The sequence below is a fragment of the Monodelphis domestica genome, chromosome 1 (genome assembly GCF_027887165.1).
Source record: "Monodelphis domestica isolate mMonDom1 chromosome 1, mMonDom1.pri, whole genome shotgun sequence".
Classification (NCBI taxonomy): domain Eukaryota; kingdom Metazoa; phylum Chordata; class Mammalia; order Didelphimorphia; family Didelphidae; genus Monodelphis; species Monodelphis domestica.
The window spans coordinates 572,262,897-572,283,099 of NC_077227.1; positions in this window are offsets into that span (position 1 = coordinate 572,262,897).

Sequence of the window (20,203 nt, forward strand, 5' to 3'; positions counted from 1 at the left end):
TTTGAATTTCACCAGCTTTCAGATTCTAACCATTTAAGAGAGTGTCCTAAAATACAAAAGTCACATAAATACACGCAGGATTTCAGTAATGGGAGTTGTTTGAGTTCTAGAGCTGGCCATTAACAGTCAAGCAGCGAGGGCTTTGGGGAGAACTGTGAAGTCTTAACTGTTTCTTATCACAAGGTGTTTTTGGTTTTGCTTTTTCAAAAAACCTTATAGGTTGCACCAAAGACACAGCTATCCCCTTTGGATAGAGCTCTACTTGTGGAACCTTGGGAAAGGGGTTTAACCTCCCTTGGCATCCTTTGCGTACAATTAAAAGGAAGGGTTGAGCCAGAAGGCCACTAAGATCCCTTCTAGCTCTCAAGCTTTGATTCTAAATTCCTTCCAGAGGTATGTAGGGTCCAAACATTTCTCTTTGCCTTGTTTAACCAGTCTTCTTTCATTGTCCTAGTGGCCCAACCTTAGCCATGAACCTCCCCACACTCAATCTGCTGCAGGATGTACATCCAAACCCTTTCCTACTTGGTGGGATTTACAAGAATTTATGGACCCCTTGAACAGTCTTTGAGAGACCAGAATCACCTCCACACCACAGAGTTGAGTAGGAAAAGAAGGGGTGAAGAAGGGGAAGGAAATAAGCATTTGTATAGCACCTACTATGTGCCAGCACTGTTATATTTTTGACAGTATTATCTCATTTGCTCCTTACAACAACACTGTGAGGTAGGTGCCATTATTATCCCCATTTTATAGTTGGGGAGGTTGAGATCTTCAAGTCCAACTCCCTCCTTAAAAAAACAAACACCTTTCCCTTCTGTCTTAGAATCAATACTGTGTATTGGTTCCAGGGCAGAAGAGCAGTAAGGGCTAGGCAATGGGGGTTAAATGACTTACTCAGGGTCACCCAACTAGGAAGTTTCTAAGGTCAAATTTGAACCCAGGACCTCCCATCTCTGGACCTGATTCTCAATCCACTGAGTCCCCTAACTGCCCCATCAAACTCCTTCATTTTACAGTTTAAAAAAAACAACTGAGACTCAAGAAGATGAAGTGATTTGGCCAAGGTCACATAGCTCAAGTCTGAGGCAGCATTTGAACCCAGGTTAAAGTTAAGAAAGGGCTTACAAAGAAAGGCTTATGAAAATGAAGAGATTTGTGTAGTATAACACACATACACACACACACCCATGCATGCACGCACACATATACACAAATACCCCCCAAAAAGGCTTATTACCTGGAAGGCATATCACTTTATGACCCTAACAGATGATCATACTAGGGACTTTGAAATCCCCTGACGAAAATACAAAAAGACCACTGGAATTCCAAGGAAACAGTGACCTCTTAGGGTTTGCTAGAACCCTAACATCAAAAGTGCCACTAGACTAGAGTTCTCTGTCTGACTCTACCTCTGGCTTGCTGTGTGACCTCAGGCAAGACTTGTAACCTCTCTGGGTCTATGTATTGTTTCCTCATTTGAAAAAAATGGAAATAATAATAGCTGTCCTCTCCTTACCTCATAGGGTGTAGGTAGCATGAATGAGATCATGTGTAGGGAGAGCTTTGAACTTCTTAAGAGAAAAGCAATATGTAAATATAAAGGTATATTATTCATTCAAAAGATACCAGATTTCACAAGAGAGCCAAGTGATAGCATGGCAGACTCCCTGAGGTTCTACCTGAGTCTAGTAGTTATTTAAATGGGTTGCCTCATCCCCTAAACATTTCGAGTCCAGTCCATGGCTCCCTGTAGGGGAATATTGCACTAGTGGTTGAATGCATACAAGGAGGGTAGCAAAGCTTTCTCCCTGGGCCCATCAAGGTGAGAAGCCTCTCATGTAAGGGAGGGATGTGAAGGGGAAATGCCAAAAGCATCTGACTCTATAATGTGGTGTAGAAGGGTTGGGGGTACTTTGTCCAGAATCCAGCCCAAGAACCCTTGGCATGTTCCACCATGGTGTTATCTGCATATGGCATTCTCCAAATCCTCCACTCCACAGGTTTATTAAATACCTGCTATGTTTGGCAGCTAGGTGGCACAATGGATAGAGTCCTGGGCCTTGAGTCAGGGAAACTCATATTCCTGAGTTCAAATCTGGCCTCAGACATTTATTAGCTGAGAATCACTTAACCTCATTTGCCTCAGTTTCTTCATCTGTAAAATGAGCTGGAGAAGGAAATGGCAAACTACTCCAAGATCTTTGCCAAGAAACCTTAAATGGAGTCATGAAAATTCAGACACAAACTGAAATGGCTGAACGACAAAATATTTTGTTCAACATATTCTTATAAGCTAAAGATACAGAGATAGAGAAACTGAAACCCTCTCTCTTCTGAGGAATTTACAAACTAATGGGAAAACAGAGGGAGAGGCAGCATGGAACATACAGAGAACTCTGAAATCAGAGGCAGAAGATTTGGATTAGAATCTCGCTGATTGAGTAATCCTAAGGAAATTATTTTATATCTCCAGGATTCAGCTTCCTCACTGAAGGGTTTGGTCTAGATTAAGGATTTGCATTCGCAGTCTGGGGTTTATTTCAAAGATTAGTGAATTTAGATGGGGAAAAAATGTACTTCTTTGTTTCCACGAACCTTTAGTTTTCTTTGTGATCCTTTGAATTTTGTTTATACATTTAAATCCTAAGAAAGAATCAGTAGATTTCACCAAACTGACAAAGAAGTTCAAGAGACAAAAAAAAAAAAAGGTTAAGGACTTAGATGATCTCAAAGGTCCTTTCTGACTCTTAATGGTATGTGAATCAATATTCTACCAACCCTGAGATATCTAGTTCCCCTGATGCCTATGATCACCTGTTTTTGTTTTCTCTTCTCCCACCTACATCATTCAGCAACACTCAGACTGGCTTGGTCTGAATACAGAATACCTCCACGGCTTCTTTTCTGTCAGCTTAAGTCCCAATCAGTCAACAGCTGATAAATTTGAAGCTTGGGAATAAGCCGAGCTTAGTTCTGGTCCTGGCTCTGCTACCATGTTAGTCTGCAGCCTTAGGTAAACCATACAATTAATAACATATTGGTAGAAAGAACCTCAGTTTGTTCATTTTACAGATGAGGAAACTGAGGTTCAGAGAAGTTGTGATTTACTTAAGTTCATATGGGTAGTAAAAAGCAAAGTCAGGAATTAACCCAAGGTTTCTGGTTCCAAATATGGCTAATTGTAATTACTATACCACAATATTTGTGCCTCAATTTCCTCACCTATAAAATGAGGGTACTACTTCCCTTACTGAGTATATATAATATATGTTACTGTTTAGTTGTTCAGTCATGTGTGATTCTTTGTGATGAACCCATTTGGGGTTTTCTTGGCAAAGAAACTGGAATGGTTTGCCATTTCCTTCTTTAGTTCATTTTACAAATGAAAAAACTGAGGCAAATATAGTTAAGTAACTTGTTCAAGGTCATATAGCTAGTAAGCATCTGGGGTCAGATTTGAACTCAAGAAGATGAATCTTCCTTACTCTAGTCCCAGGACTCTGTCTACTGGGCCACATAGCTGCCCATTTTATAAATGTAAATTATTATTACAAAATGAGATAATTGATGTAAAAGAGCTTTGAGAATTCTTATGGAAAAGTATTTCCCTCTTCTATTCTTTTTTCTCCAGTAACTGTTTATAGAGTTCAAGAAAACTTAGGAGATCCTATATTGCAAGTGAAAGAGTACTTCCTTTGACCCATTGGATGACCTAGAGCTGTGCTAATGAACCTAAGCCCATGTGCCAGAGGGGGCTGCTCCCCTCCTCCTTTCCACCCTTTCCACACTCTCCTGAGGACATTTCTCCCATGCTCAGCCCCTCTGCCCAACAACCCAATGGGAGCGCTTCCTCCCTCCCCTAAGATTGCCATTTGGGCACTCAGTCTCTAAAAGGTTCACCATCACTGACCTAGAGCAAATAACTTCACTATTCTGGGCCTCAGAGAGCCCTGGCTAAGAGCTAAGAAAATCCACCTCTCTCTATTACTAAGATGAAAGACCTTGAGAATAGAATCATGCCATATCTTATTAGATCACCTCTGACACCTACTTCCTGTGTGAACTTGAGGAAGCATTCAACTTCCTAAGCCTCCGTTTTCCTATCTGTAAAATGAGGTTAGATTATATAGAATCTAAAGTCTAAAATGAAGAGGAAATGAAGAGAAAAGATAATTTTTAACATTCTTTCCAGTTCTATGACTTCATGAAAGATGGAATGTGCCATAAATTCTAAAGGATTCATGTTATTTTGTGGTGGGGAAGGATTAGTAAACTGGTGTTCATTGGTTGTATTTCCTTTACTTCTTGCTCCAGGGAGGGGTGTGGCTGGGAAGAAACATTAGCCTCAGTCTGGCTGACTCAGAGTCTTGATTCATAAATAACTTCAAAAGCATTGGGGGAAAAAACTCTTATTGAAGGTGTAGAGAGAGATAAGGGAAACCTGACTGTGAAGCCTCAGTGACAGGAAGTGGTGTGTGCCAATGCCAGGAAGACAATGGGTTTTTTTTGTAAAATTCTGCTCTGGAATCTACTTAAGTCAACAAGGCAGCTGAGGCCTCTGCCACTGTTAGAGTTAAAAGGAAGCATAAACATTTGGTGGCCCAATATGCAGAGCAGTCATTCTCTTTTGGGGAAATTATTCCTTTATTTATTTAGTCTTTGCTAAGAACCTATCATGTGCAAGGTGCTGTGGAAGGTATAAAATAATAAGAGGACACAATGCATGCTCTCAAGGAGAAAAGGTTACTTTACAAAAAAATTTTGATTCTTACAAATGAACCTTACAGAGCTGTGGGAGTCTGATTGCAGATCAAAGCATTCTATCTTCCACTTTATTTCCTTCATGAGTTCTTTATTGTATGTGTAATATGTGACTTTTAGCACTACATGAGCAATATGGAAATATGTATTGCATGAAAGAACTGGTATAACCTATACCAAAACTATTCTGCATTGGGCAGGGAGGAAAGAGGAGGAAGAGAGAAAATCTGAATCCTAAAATGTCAGAAAACATTTGTCAAAAATTGTTTCTATATGTAACTGAAATGATTCTGTTTTTAAAAAAAACAATTAGCCCTGCTAGCTCTAAATAATTTTGTTCCATCCATTCTCATCATAATAATAAGATCTTGAGTTGGACGATCCTAGAGATCATTTAATGTAACCCCCCCCCCAATTTATAGATAAATGAAAATGAGGAGGTAGCTAGATGACTCAGTGAATAGAGTGCTAGTCCTGGAGTCCAAAGGACCTGGTTTCAAATCTGACCTCAGACACTTTCTAGCTGTGTGACTCTGGGCAAGTCACTTAACCCCAATTGCCTAGCCCTTGCAGCCCTTTTGTCTTATAAGTAAAGGGTTTTTTGTTTGTTTGTTTTTTTAAAACCCTTACCTTCTGTCATTGGTTCCAAGGCAGAAGAGTAGTAAGGGTTAGGCAATGGAAGTCAAGTGACTTGCCCAAGGTGACATAGCTAGGCAGTGTCTGAGGCCAGATTTGTACCTAGCACCTGCCATCTCTAGGCCTGGCTCTCAATCCACTGATCCACCCAGCTGCCCCCAGTAAAGGTTATAAGAAAACAAAATAAGAAAGAAAAAAAATTGGGCCCATTTGTTTTATGCTTTTTAGTTTTCATACCCGTAATCTCCTTGGATTTTTCAGAAAGGGAACAATTGCTTTTTTGAAAGCATATGGATGTCTAACCAGATCATTTCCCTGTCCAAAAACCTATGATGGCTCCCTACTGCCTGATCAGACTTTGTATCATGATTATTTATGCACATATAATAGCATCAGAATATTTAGTTGTAGAATAAACCTTAATTGATAAACAAGAATTTAAGCAACTATTATGTGCCTCAGAAATGAAGACCTCAGAAATGACATAATTCACCAATAAGTAAATTAGGTGAACACAAAATAGTATACTTATCAGATCTTTGGGAAAGGAAAGATTTTAAGACCAAGCAAGAATTATAAAAAATTACAAAATATAAAATAAATAATTTTGATTACATTAAATTTAGAAGTTTTTGTACAAATAAAACCAATGCAACCAAAATTAGAATGGAAGCAACAAATTGGGGGGAAAATCTTCATAACAAAAAACTCTGACAAAGGTCTAATTACTCAAATTTATAAAGAGCTAAAGCAATTGTACAAAAAGTCATGCCATTCCCCAATTGATAAATGGGCAAGGGACATGAAAAGGCAATTTTCAGATGAAGAAATCAAAACTATCAATAAACACATAAAAATGTATTCTAAATCTCTTATAATCAGAGAAATGCAAATCAAAACAACTCTGAGGTACTACCTGACACCTAGCAGATTGACTAACATGACAGCAAAGGAAGTAATAAATGTTGGAGGGGATGTGGCAAAATTGGGTTATTAATACATTGCTGGAGGAATTGTGAATTGATCCAGCCATTCTGGATGACAATTTGGAAATGTGCCCAAAGCGTGCTAAAAGGCTGCCTACCCTTTGATCTAGCCATAGCACTGCTGGATTTGTACCCTAAAGAGATCATAAAGAAAAAGACTTGTACCAAAATATTCTTAGCTATGTTTTTTGTAGTGGCAAAAAATTGGAAAATGAGGGGATGTCCTTCAATTGGGAAATGGCTGAACAAATTATAGTATCTTTTAGTAGTGGAATATTATTGTGCTCAAAGGAATAATGAACTGGAGGAATTCCATGTGAACTGGAATGACCTCCAGGAAGTGATGTAGAATGAAAGGAGCAGAACCAGGAGAACCTTATACACAGAGACTAATACACTGTGGTACAATTGAATGTAATGGACTTCCCTACTAGCAGCAATCAAGGACAATTCTGAAGGACTTATGAGAAAGAACACTATCCACATCCAGAGGAATAACTGTGGGAATAGAAACACAGAAGAAAAACAACTGCTTAATCACATGGGTCAATGGGGATATGACTGGGGATGTAGACTCTAAATGGTCACCCTAGTACAAATATTAATCATATGGAAATAGGTCTTGATCAATGGCACATGTAAATCCCAGTAGAATTGCTCATCAGCTATGGGAGGGGATTTGGGGGAGGGCAGGGAAAGAACATGAAACTTGTAACTATGGAAAAGTATTCTAAATGTATTAATTAAATAATTTTTTAAATGACATAATTCACAATGACTAAATATGGTCCTGGATAAGAGTTGAGAAAATTCACCTCTCTCTTTATTATTGAGATAGAAGACAGCATAAAATTGTAGATATGTTATCAGACACCTCCTCTGATACTTACTATCAGTGTGACTTTGGGCAACTAAGTTAATATCCTGTGCCTTAGTTTTTCTCTCTTATAAAATGAGAAGGTTGGACTAAATCAGTGATGGTGAACCTTTTAGAGACCAAATACTCAGACTGTCCCCCTCAAGCTCAGGTGAGCCCCTTGTCTTACCCCAGAGAGGGGAGGGAGGAAGTGTTCCTATTGGGCTGCTGGGCAGAGGAATGAATGATGGGAGAAATGTCCTCTGGTGTATGGAGAGGGGGAGGGGAGCAGCCCCCTCCAGATGTGTGCCATAGATTCGCCAACAAAGGACTAGATAGACTCTCAAGTCTGTAAGTATAGCCTTTAGAAGTGTTACTTCTCCTTTGTAATTCTCCCCCACTCCTGGGTTAAATATCCATTTATTGTTATTGTTATGGTTATTGTTATGATCGGTTCAAGGAATAGCCCTGAGGGTGGTTACTCCTACTTCTATAACTCACAAACCACACCACCAGTATACTTCCCATTAATAATCATAGCAGTAGACACAATCAGCTCTCAGCAAAAGCATTTACTCCAATATCATAATATTGTATATACAATAGTTACAACTCATCCCTATTTTCCCCACTTCCCTAACATCCTCTCATAAATATGCACAGTAGAGGCAGCTAGGTGGTTCTGTAGATTAAGAATAGATCTAGAGATGGGAGTTCCTGAGTTCAAATCTAGCCTCAGACACTTCCTAGCTGTGTGACTCTGGAAAAGTCACTTAACCCCCATTGCCTAGCCCTTACCACTCTTCTGCCTTAAAATGCTATATTGATTCGAAGATAGAAGCTAAGGGAAAGAAAGAAAGAAAGAAAGAAAGAAAGAAAGAAAGAAAGAAAGAAAGAAAGAAAGAAAGAAAGAAAGAAAGAAAGAAAGAAAGAAAGAAAGAAAGAAAGAAAGAAAGAAAGAAAGAAAGAAAGAAAGAAAGAAAGAAAGAAAGAAAGAAAGAAAGAAAGAAAGAAAGAAAGAAAGAAAGAAAGAAAGAAAGAAAGAAAGAAAGAAAGAAAGAAAGAAAGAAAGAAAGAAAGAAAGAAAGAAAGAAAGAAAGAAAGAAAGAAAGAAAGAAAGAAAGAAAGAAAGAAAGAAAGAAAGAAAGAAAGAAAGAAAGAAAGAAAGAAAGAAAGAAAGAAAGAAAGAAAGAAAGAAAGAAAGAAAGAAAGAAAGAAAGAAAGAAAGAAAGACACACAACATTCATAGGAAGACTGGGCTCAAACTTAGAGAAAGTGGCCTCAAAGCATACATATGCTGTTATTGTTGTTCGGTCATGTCTGACTCTTCATGACCCCCATGGACCATGGCTATTGGTGGCATTTTCTCAGCAAGAATTCTAGAGTGGTTTACCATTACCTTCTCCAGTAGATATGGTAGATCCTCTTTGTCAGGCAGAAGTTAAGTGAGGGTAAGAGTCACACAGACAGGAAGTGTTTAAGACAGAAATTTACTTTCTAACTCCAGGCCTGGCACTACGTCCACCAAACCATCTAACTGCCTCCTACATATAATATACAAATGTGAAAAAAGGCATATCATAATTCATGATATTACAGGACCTATAAATCCTTTCTCCCTTCCTAGAGTCCTCTTTGAGAGTTCCCAGGCTCTTACTCTACACAACCTAATTTGGTTTCCAGGGTCCCATTTCTTAAAGTTGCTTTCTCCTTTGGGTGTCCGTGTCTCTGTGTTTGTGTCAGTTTGGAGTTTGTGTCCCTACTTGGATGCAATATCTCTCATTGGTGCAATAAGTTCCTTTTAATGTTACATGACTAATATGGGGGGAAAGGGGCAAGAGGCCTAGACCTCCTGAGCTCCTTGGATGGGTGGGGAAGATAACCTGTTTTCTCTGACATTTCCTTTGTTCTTTTACTTTTTTTCTCATAAAAGTATTCACACCTGATAAAGAGATCAAGTTTTAGACCAGAATTTTAATACCATATTAACACTTTAGGATTACATTCTGGGCTTCCTTTAACTATCTATACTACTGAGGTGGGAAGGAGAGTCCCTCCCTCCCCCAAGAGATGACTCCTACGGAAGAGAGAGGGGTATATTAAAAATTGAATGTGATATAAATCAAAGATGCAAATAAAGCAAGATAATTTTAAGAAAATTATTTAATCCAATCCTCTCATTTTAGAGATGAGGAAACTGAGGATCAGGGAGATATAAACAGCCAAAGGCCCCACAGTAAGCTAAATAGCAAAACTTGGGTTTAAATAGAGGTTCTGATTCCATGAGAACTGGAATGACCTCCAGGAATTGATGCAGAGGAAAAGGAGCAGAACCAGGAGAACAATGTACACAGAGACTGATACACTGTGGTACAATGGACTTCTCTACTAGCAGCAAAACAATGATCCAAGACAATTCTGAGGGTCTTATGAGAAAGAACACTATCTACATCCAGAGAGGGAACTATGAGAGCAGAAATGCAGAAGAAAAACAACTGCTTGATCACATGGGTCAAGGGGGACAGGATTGGGGATGTAGACTAAATGATCACCCTAGTGCAAATATTATTAATATAGAAATAGGTCTTGAACAATGACACAAGTAAAAACCAAGAAGAATTGTGCATCAACTATGGAAGGGGGTTTGGAGAAGAGAAGAGAAAGAACATGAAACTTATAACCACAGAAAAATATTCTAAATTATTTAATTAAATAAAATTTTCAAAAACTTGGAAAATAAATAAATACATAGAGGTCCTCTAACTTTAAAACTCATGCTTTCCTATCTACTGCTTCAAGTGCATGCTGCATCATAGTCTATAAGCAACTTGAGAGCAGGGAATATCATTTTTCATCATTGTATACCCTATTGCCAAACACAATACCTAAAATATAGTTTAATAAAATGCTTTTAATCCATTCCTTACAACAGCCCTGTGAGGTAAGCAGGTTAGAGACTATTCTCAGGGCCACATGTAGAAATATTAATGTATCACTTGAAACTCTATAAAAAAATCACAAACAAAAGCATCAGAGAAGAGCCCTTCAATCTTAAGCCCAGGGTTTCAATGGGGAAATGCTCCTTAATGTTCCATAGTAGTCCTTGATTACTTGTCTGAATTTATAGATAAGGAAACCAAGGCTGCCCATAGTCAAATAGTAGAACTGGACTTAGAACTCACTTTTAGTTTGGTGCTTTATACTATACTATACCATATTATACTTATACTATACCAGTGAGGGCAAACCTTTTAGAGATTCAAGTGATGTGAGAAATGTCCTCAGGTGCCCATGGAGAATGGGAAGGGAGCAGTCTGGCCCCATGTCCCTCTGGTTTTCAGAGTTCTAATGAACTCTGTACAGGGGCGATGGTGCACATGCCCACAGGGTGGACTCTGAGTGCCCCCTCTGGCACATGTGCCATAGGTTTGCCACCATGGTACTCTACTATTCTCTGCTATATTCTGCTCTTCTATGTACTACTTAGAACCCACTTATGGTCCATTGGCGAGATTTGTAGATTGTCTTTTTGGGGGATACTGTGTAGAACTATACTTGGTTCCTATTCTCATTCTCTTTTATTTATTATTTCCTTTTATTTATTAATATTCCCATTATAAAAAAGCAGCCCTAGATCATTTGAATAATCCAATCCAGTTAGCCCCAGGAGAATGCAATAAGTCTGAAAACAAAGATGGTGGCTTATCATATGAGGAGGGAACTTGGGTATCAAGCTTCAAGACCTATGAGAAGTGCTGAGAGAATGGAGAAGGGGGTGTGGAAAGACACTGCCCAAAAGCTGAGAAATATAGGGCTGTAGGCTTTTAATTCACTTAGAAAGAAAAGGCCTTCAAGTGGAATTACATAAAGCTATAATGCCTCCAAGATGAACAAGGTGTTTTGAAACAGTCACATCTGCTTTTCAGAGATCCGGTCTTATGGTAGAAAGATACTTCCCATTGGGGAAAAGGGTTAATGATGCCACCTACTGGAGCTATGCAGAACTGCAGGCATAGAGAAGCTAAAACTCATGAATTGAACCCAACAGAAATGTTAACCAACAAATATTAGCTGGGAAGTACCAGATTCATGTCTCCTTTTCTATTTATCATTGTCTTTTGAAAACATCCTAGGATCGTAGATTTAGAGCTTAATGAGACCACAGAGATTATCCAATTCAGCCCCTTCATTTTACAGATGAGGAAATGTCATTTCTAGAGAGATAAAATTCTTTTCCCCAAGGTTAATTAATTAGTAAATATTAGAACTGGTATTTGAACTGAGATCTCAAATTCACAGAATCTCAAAGTAGGAAAGGTCTTCAGAAACAGTTCTATATAAACCCTATACCTGAAAAAGAAATCCTACCTCATTCATTACCCAAAATAATACATCCATCTGTCAAGTAAGGGGGAACCCAGTAGTTCTAGAAACAGCCCATTCTACTTCAAGATAGCTCTAAATCATAGGAAATATTATCAAACCTTGAGCCAAGACCTTCTTCTCTGTAATTTATACCCATTAATCCTGGTTCTGCTCTCTGGGGTCAAGAACAAACTTAATTACTCTTCTATGTGACAGTCCTTTGGATGGATGGATCATACTTACATTAACCTACTTTATAAGTTTGGCCTGAGAATTAAATGAGATAATGTGCCTTTATTGATTTTTTAAGCCCTTACCTTTTGCCTTAGAATCAATACTATGCATTGATTCCAAGACAGAAGAGAGGTAAGAGCTAGGCAATAAATGTTAAATGACTTGTCCAGGGTCACACAGCTAGGAAGTGTCTTAGACCAGATTTGAACCTAGGACCTCCCATCTCTAGGTCTGACTCTCGATTCACTCAGCTACCCAGCTACCCAGCTGCCCCTGCCTATATCAATTTTGTTGTTCAGTCACTTCTGACTCTTTGTGACCCCCATTTGGGGTTTTCTTGGCAAAGATACTAGAGTAGCTTGCCATTTCCTTCTCTGGCTCATCATATAGATGAGGAAATTGAAGCAATCAGGGTTAAGTGACTTGACCAAAGTCACACAGTGTAATATTATCTATTATAATAGGTAGTAAGTATCTGAGGCCAGATTTGAACTCAGATCTTCCTGACTTCAGGTCTGGCTCTTTATTCACCTACACCATAACTGCCTCACCTATGGTGATATCCTTCCAAAAATCTTCCATAGAGATATAACCAATTCATTGCAGGTTTTTCTCTAGTTCTTTTTGTGGTATATAGTGGATGGTGGAACATTTGGGCTGTTCCATCTGTCACACACACACACACACACACACACACACACACACACACACACACACTTCTTCACATGACAAGTCCACCTCCCTTTCTGACCATACATATCCTCAACAATGCTTTAATACCACTTGATGCATGAAAGTCATTGTCAGTAATGTCACAGTCTATTTATGCCCCTACCACTCACTTATCTGTTAATCCTTTGAGTCACTGATAATTTCGATTTTTCAGAGATTTCAGTGTTCAATTATCTGCCACCATCCGGCACTCCTGGGAGAATACTGGTGGCAGGCAGCAGCTTGGAATCTAAAAATGCTGTACCATTTCCTAAATGTAATCCAACCTCATTCATTTGTGAACCTGGCTTATTCTCCATCTAAAATGTAACTGTCCAAGGTAAACTCACCCAATAGGCTTCCCATCTGTATTAATTAATTACATGTTACTTTCCCCCATGCACAGAGACATCTAAACAAAATTTCTTCCTTGCTGTACCACGTATAATGTATTTCATCTCCTGATTCCATGCCTTTGTATCATGTCAGGTACATGCCTGGAATGCACTCCCTCTTAACTTTCACTCTTTGTGATTGTTCAGTAGTATCCAATGCTTCATGCCTCCATTGAGGGGTTTCATGGCAAAAATACTTGGAAGGATTTGCTATTACTTTCCACAGCTCATTTTACAGATAAGAAAACTGAAGCAGAGTTAAGGAACTTAGCCTGAGTCACATAACTAGTAAGAGTAGTAGCCTGGATTTGAACTCAAGAAGAAGAGTCCTCTTGACCCCAGGCCCTACTGTTTGGTCCACTGTATGACCTAGCTCCCCACTTTCACCACTAAAAATCTCTAGTTTACCTCAAGTACTTCCTTCTATATAAAGCCTTTCCTGATTTCTCCAGTTATTAGTGTTTTCCCAACCCCATGCCCCATAACCTTTTTTCTAGTTTGTATAAACTTTTATATGTAAATATTGTCTCACCTAACTAAACTATAGCTCCCTTGGGGAAGTGATTGTTTATTTTTTTCTTTGTATCTGACACATAGACAGCATTTGACAAATCCTTATTGATTATTTTCTTAAATGAATGCCATAATTTGAACAATATGCCTTCTATATTCACTTGGTTTTTCCCATGTAGACATGTCAGACCAGATGTCATCAAACTATCCTCCACAGACCAAATCTAGGCCAGTATTTGGTTTGTACCAGTAGTAAGCTAAGAACTTTTTTTTATAAATGTCTAAATAAAATCTTATTGTTTTTAAAAATGTAAAAACCATTCTTTTTAGACCATATTTTATAGATCCCTGATTTAGACACATCTCATCAGTTTCAGGAGGCCTTATATTGTGAGCCTTGAAGCAAGCTGCATAATACTATTATTTACAACCAGAAGAAAGCATATGAACAATCACATCATCTCTAGGAAATCCTTCTCCTTCGTGGACTCTATGCTGGACTTCCTCTCCAACTCTTTGAGGAGAATATGTCTCTGTATTTTATATCTTGATTGGGAACAAAGATTTCTAAACCAAGCTATCTCTCATTACATCTATCAAGAAATCTTGAATAAGTTTTAACAAATCAGTGGAAGGAATTTTGCTTCATGAGAGTTTTTAAAGTCATTTTTGTTTCACCAAGTATTTTCCACTATGCATAAGTACAAACACAGCAGGATTTCATAGTCTCTATGACTGACCCTCCCCAACCCCCTGGCCCTTAGTCAATTGAGATAATGAAACGTGTTCTATTGTATAATTCTTCCAAAAAGTCTTCTTATTCTTTTTATTTGAGTGAGGGTCATGGCCATGTGAGTGGAGAAGCGACCAATGTAGAAGTAGAATCAACAAGAATTTGCAAACTTTTTGGGAGCCAAGAGTAAAGGATGACTCCAAGTGAACCCAGAGACTAGAAGAATAGAGGTGCTCTCAGCAGTTACAGGGAAGTTTGAAGGAAGATGGATTTAGTGATGAAAATAATGAGTTCTGTTTATGACATGTTGAATTTGAAAGATCGTCAGGACATTCAAGTCAACATTTCCAGCAAGCAGCTGAATTGGAGTGCAGGAGACATGAGTTATCTATACAGATGTGGGTATCCCCCCTCCCCAAAGAGAAAACTGAACCCAGGAGAGCTAAAAATATTACCAACAACAAGTATGTAGAGACAGAAGAGAAAAGGTCCAGGACAGAGCCTCGGGGGACAGCCATGCTTAGGGCAACAATGATGATAATCTAACAAAGACTGGAACACAGAAAGGAAAAGAAACAGGTCGCAAAATAATAAAAGTCAAAGAAAGAGAAATTATCCAGGAAGAGAGGGTGGTTAACAGTGTCAAAAGGTACAGAGAGCTCAGGCAAATCAACAAGTATTTATTAAGTTTCTATTATATGCCTTCAAGAACCTTACATTCTTTAGGGGAAGTTAACATGTATGCATATAAATACATGCATATCTAGCAGTATTATGGTCTGATCCTCCCACATGTAGTCTAAGCGATATCTCTCAACCAGCTATTAGCTCATCTTCCTTATTCATTCTCAGTCATGGTTCTAAAGCAATCAAGTGATATATTTTGACATCCTTATTAATTACTAAAATGAGATCTCCCTTTAATCAATTAGCTCTGAGCCCCTATCCCAGGTTATTAAGTATTTCTATAATAAACTGGAGAAATTTCTTTTCTCTTTAATATTTCTTCATTTCTCTATAGCTATCATCTCCTAATCACCTAGGCCTAATAGACATTAAGGCTATTGACTATACTATTTTTTTTAAAACCCTTACCTTCCATCTTGGAATCAATACTGTGTATTGGTTCCAAGGGAGAAGAGTGGTAAGGGCTAGGCAATGGGGGTTAAGTGACTGGCCCAGGGTCACACAGCTGGGAAGTATCTGAGGCCACATTTGAACCCAGGACCTCCCGTCTCTAGGCCTGGCTCTCAATCCACTGAGCTACCCAGCTGCCCCCTATATTATACAGCAGCTGACTATACTATTTATTAACAGTGTAACCAACAACAAACAAAGGTATAAATAATTATTTACAATATAGCAACTGTGAGAGCACTCACAACCAAAGTTACCTTTTACCATAACTGTAATTGCTGACTTGTCTTCAGTTCTTGGAATATAGTCCCATTATTCAGTCCTCTCAAGATATCAACAAAAGTTGCTTCTCAAAAATTCTCTTCATGGAGCAGTTGGGTAGCTCAGTGGATTGAGAGCCAGGCCTAGAGACGGGAGGTCCTGGGTTCAAATGTGGCCTCAGATACTTCCCAGCTGTGTGACCCTGGGCCAGTCACTTAACCCCCATTGCCTAGCCCTTACTGCTCTTCTGCGTTGGAGCCAATACACAGTATTGATTCCAAGACGGAAGGTAAGGGTTTAAAAAAAAATCTCTTCATGTTTCTTTTCAAGATGAGGATGAAACTCAGTCCTTATCTTTGTCCTCTCATCAGCCATCACTGTTAATACTCTCTCCAGAGTGACAATTATATTCTATAGTCTCTTCACAGATCCTTCATAGAGTAAATGGCATGAACTGTCCCTCCAAGGTATCATAAAGATACATAACTATCTATAGTCCATGGGAACAGCTATTAAACAAAACATATACAAGAAGTGAAACGGGAGTGGCGGTCCTTACCAGTCAGGAAGATCAGCAAAGGTCTAATATAGAAAATGTCATTTAATCTGAGCTTTGAAGAAAACTAGAAATTCTGGGGTGTGAAAAGGGAGTACATTCCTGGCATCAGGGACAGCCTATAGAAAAGCTTGAAGATGGGAGATATAATGTTATATGTGAGGAATATGAAGGATAAGTTGATTGAAAGGGAATTATTTATATATATATGTATGTATATATGTGTATATAATGTCCAGAAGAGTGATTGACTGAGAAAAGGTCACAAGATTTAGTAGTAATCACTGGTAGCCCTGAAGAGAGTAGTTTCCATAAATAGTGGGGTCAGAAGTCATAATGTAAAAATTGAAAAATGATCCAGTCATGAAAAACATGGAGATGGAAACACATAGTAAAGGCAATTCTTTATTTTTTAACCCTATCTTCTGTCTTAGAATCAATTTTATGTATTGGTTCCAAGGCAGAAGAGTAGTGATGGCTAATCATGGGAGGTTAAACGATTTGCCCAGGGTCACACAGCTAGAAAGTATCTGAAACCAGATTTCAATCCAGAATCTTCCATCTCCAAGCCTGGCACTCTATCCACTAAGCCATCTAGACGCCCCCATTATTTTTAGGAGTTTAGCTATAAAAGAGAGGAAAGATATAATAAGTTAAAAGATGGAAGAATCAAATGAAGTATTTTTTTTAAGGGTGAGATGTTTATAGACAGCAGGGTGGCAGCATATAGTATATAAGAGACTAAAGATGAGAACAAAGAGATGGGGAAAGGTTTGGTGGGATTCCTAGAGGAAACAGGAAGGCCTAGGATAAAGGGTATATGTAGAGAAGTTGGCCTCAGCAATGGAGAAAGAGCCCCTCTAATCTAGAGACTGGAGGGAGAAGAGAGCATGGATGATGATGCACAAAGAATTTAAGGTCAATAACCTGGAACAGTAGAGAGGAAGTAAAAGAGGGAAACTTTCTCAAGATACTAGATAATTATCTGGAGCAATAGGTCTCAGAAGCAGACAAAGAGGCCTAAAGACTGGGAAGGCTTCACCAAAGGTAAGAATAATACATTTTTCTTTTCCTTATAGATGAGGAAATGGAGATTGGCAAGTTAAGTCAGGGTTACATAGCTACTAAATGTCTGAGGTAAGATTTAAACTAGGACTTCCTGACTTCAAGTCCAATGTTGTATTCATTATTTAGCCAAGAGGCTTAAATTCCCTGGTGTTTCATATCTTGCTCTGCAAAAGGAGGGAGTTGGACTAGATGATCTTTAAGATCCTTTCCAAATCTAAATCCTATGAAATATTTGTTGTTGTTATTGTTGTTCAGTCATTTCAATTATATCCTATTCTTCAAGATCCCATTTGGGGTTTTCTTGGTAAAAATACTGAAGTAGTTTGCTATTTTCTTCTCCAGCTCATTTTACAAATGAGGAAACTGAGGCCAATAGAGTTAAGTGACTTGCCCAGGGTCACACAGTTTGTAAGTGTCTGAAGCCAGATTTGAACTCAAGAAGATGAATTTTCCTGATTCCAGGCCTAGGACTATCCACTTTGCTACCCAGCCACCCCTATGAAATGTTATATATCACTATTCATCCTGCTTCATGCCAGGAAGACAACATGATAAAATGAAATTATCACCAGTATTGAAGTCAAATAACTAGGTAGTCATCCCAGCCTTGCCATTAGCTCCTTGTGTAACCAGGACAAGATAACTAACTACCTCTCTGGGTTTGAGTTTCCTCATCAGTAAAATGAGTCCTTGTTACACTGGATGATCTCAAAGTTTCTATTAGTTTTGATATTCTCACTATTGCCTCTCTTCCAGCTCTGCTGTTTAAAATTAGAGAATTCCCTCTTCTCATCTTCCACTATGTTCTCCAAGATCCTAAGGAAGATGGGATATGCTCACATTCCCCCATGACTTCAACAGTTAGCTCACAATCCCCATTTCCACCTGGTCCTTGCCATCATCCTTGGTGACCTAAGCCTCCATGTTGATGACCCATCTAACACCTTGACCTCACAGTTTCTGAATTCCCTCAACTCCAATACTTTAGTCATAGTCTACCAGTTCTGCCACACCTTAAATAACCTAATGACCTAAAGGGGTTCCAAATAAGTTCACAGATTCAGAGCTTCCTTCTCTGACCACAGTCTCCCACTTTCCAACTCTGCCACTGGTACTTCCTTTGTCACCCCCCCCCCAAGATTATCATACCCATCCTAGCTTCATTTGCCACCTACCCCAAGGATACCCCTAATAACAGTCTAGAATTACTCATGGCCATGACTGTTGGCCATTCCCCAGCCCAGGGTCACCTCCATTGCCAATATTCTCTTCTCAGCTCCCAGCCTGTTAAGCATTGCTAGACCAAGTCACAAAACAAAACTTAGTGAGGACCAAATTCTGTTCCATTGAACTCACTGTGGTCCCCACTACAAAGCAGTTAAGTTTCTTACTTATGTCTTAACCTTCCTCATAACAGCTGTTTCAAAATGTTTCCTCTCTTCTCACAAATGAAAGCTTCCACCAACCTCCCCTCCCATGGCTGGTGCTCTCCTTCTTTTACTTTTCCTATTTCAAATTTTATGAAGTCAGATAAAACAAGCATTTCCTTATTTAAAGAAAAAGAAGACTGTATATGAATTAAATCCTCTTATATGTTTAGCTTACTTTTCTTCATATCTACATGATAATCCCATCCACAAGCAGTCTAATCCCTCCCCCACACTCCCTGCATCATAAATGCTATCATCCAGCAGACTGACATAGTCATACAAACTAAGACTTTCATGTTTTCACCTTTCAGTCCAGTGACTGGAGGTAGCATTCACAATTTATTTTTCCAGTATTAATTCTGTAGCTGGGTGTAATGTTCTCTTTGTTCTACTCATTTCACTGTTTGTAATCCCATGTAGTTCTTTCCAAGATTTTTGTTTTTTAATTAGCCTGCTCATCACTTCTGATTAGCACAGTAGTAATCCATCACAGTCATATACCACAATTTGTCCCCCAATTGATGGACATCCCCTCAGTTTCCAATTCTTTGCTGCCACAAAGCTGCTATAAATACTTCTGTTTTGTTAAAAAGGCTGAAACCATCCCTGTGAGCTCACTTGTATCCCCAGCCTGGCTCTGCTACTTATTATGTGACTTGAGGCAAACCACTCCACCTCTCTTGCTTTCTCATCTGTAAAATAAAAGGGTTAGAAATTCTTCTTCTGATGTTTTCAGATTTCATGATGGGTCAAGTAATTAGCTTCTCTGGCTAATTTTCTTTTCTGGCTAAAGTTTCTTTATCTGCTCATTCCTTTCCCTAACTCTTTGTCTGAAGAATCTTCTTGCGAGTCCCAATTCCAGAAATGTGAATGTTCAGTTGTTTTTCAGTCATTTCTGACTCTTTGTGACCCTATTTGGGGTTTTCTTAATAAAGATGCTGAAGTGGTTTGCCATTTCCTTCTCCAGCAGCTCATATTTTGTTATTTTTCAGTCATTTCAGTTGTGTTTGATTCTTTGAGACCCTATTTGGGGTTTTCTCACAAATATAATGGAGTGGTTTGCATTTCCTTCTCCAGCTCATTATATAGGTGAGGAAAATGAGGTAAACAAGGATAAATGACTTGCTCAGGGTAACACAGCTAATAAAAGTCTGAGGCTAGGTTTCAAAGCAGGAAAATGAGTCTTCCTGACTCCAGGTTGGCACTCTATCCACAGTACTATCTAGCTGCCCCTAAATACTATTATTCACCCACTGGGAATCAGCACAATCCCTCATTTCCTCTCTCTAAAGTCTTTGCCTTCTTTCCCTCTCCATCACCTTTTTCCTCTATAAATGGACCTGTCTCCCCATCCTTAAAAAATACTTCCCTTCTACCTGTCATTCCCTCGAGGGGTCATCAGATCACTTTCCTTTCTTCACCAAATTTCCAGAAAGTTACCTACACTTGTTCCTACTCCATCACCAGATGACTATGTTTTAAGTCCTGTAATCAACTTCCTCCTTGCCATTCCCTCAAATACTCTACTTTAAATACTGCTCTCATTACAGACCCC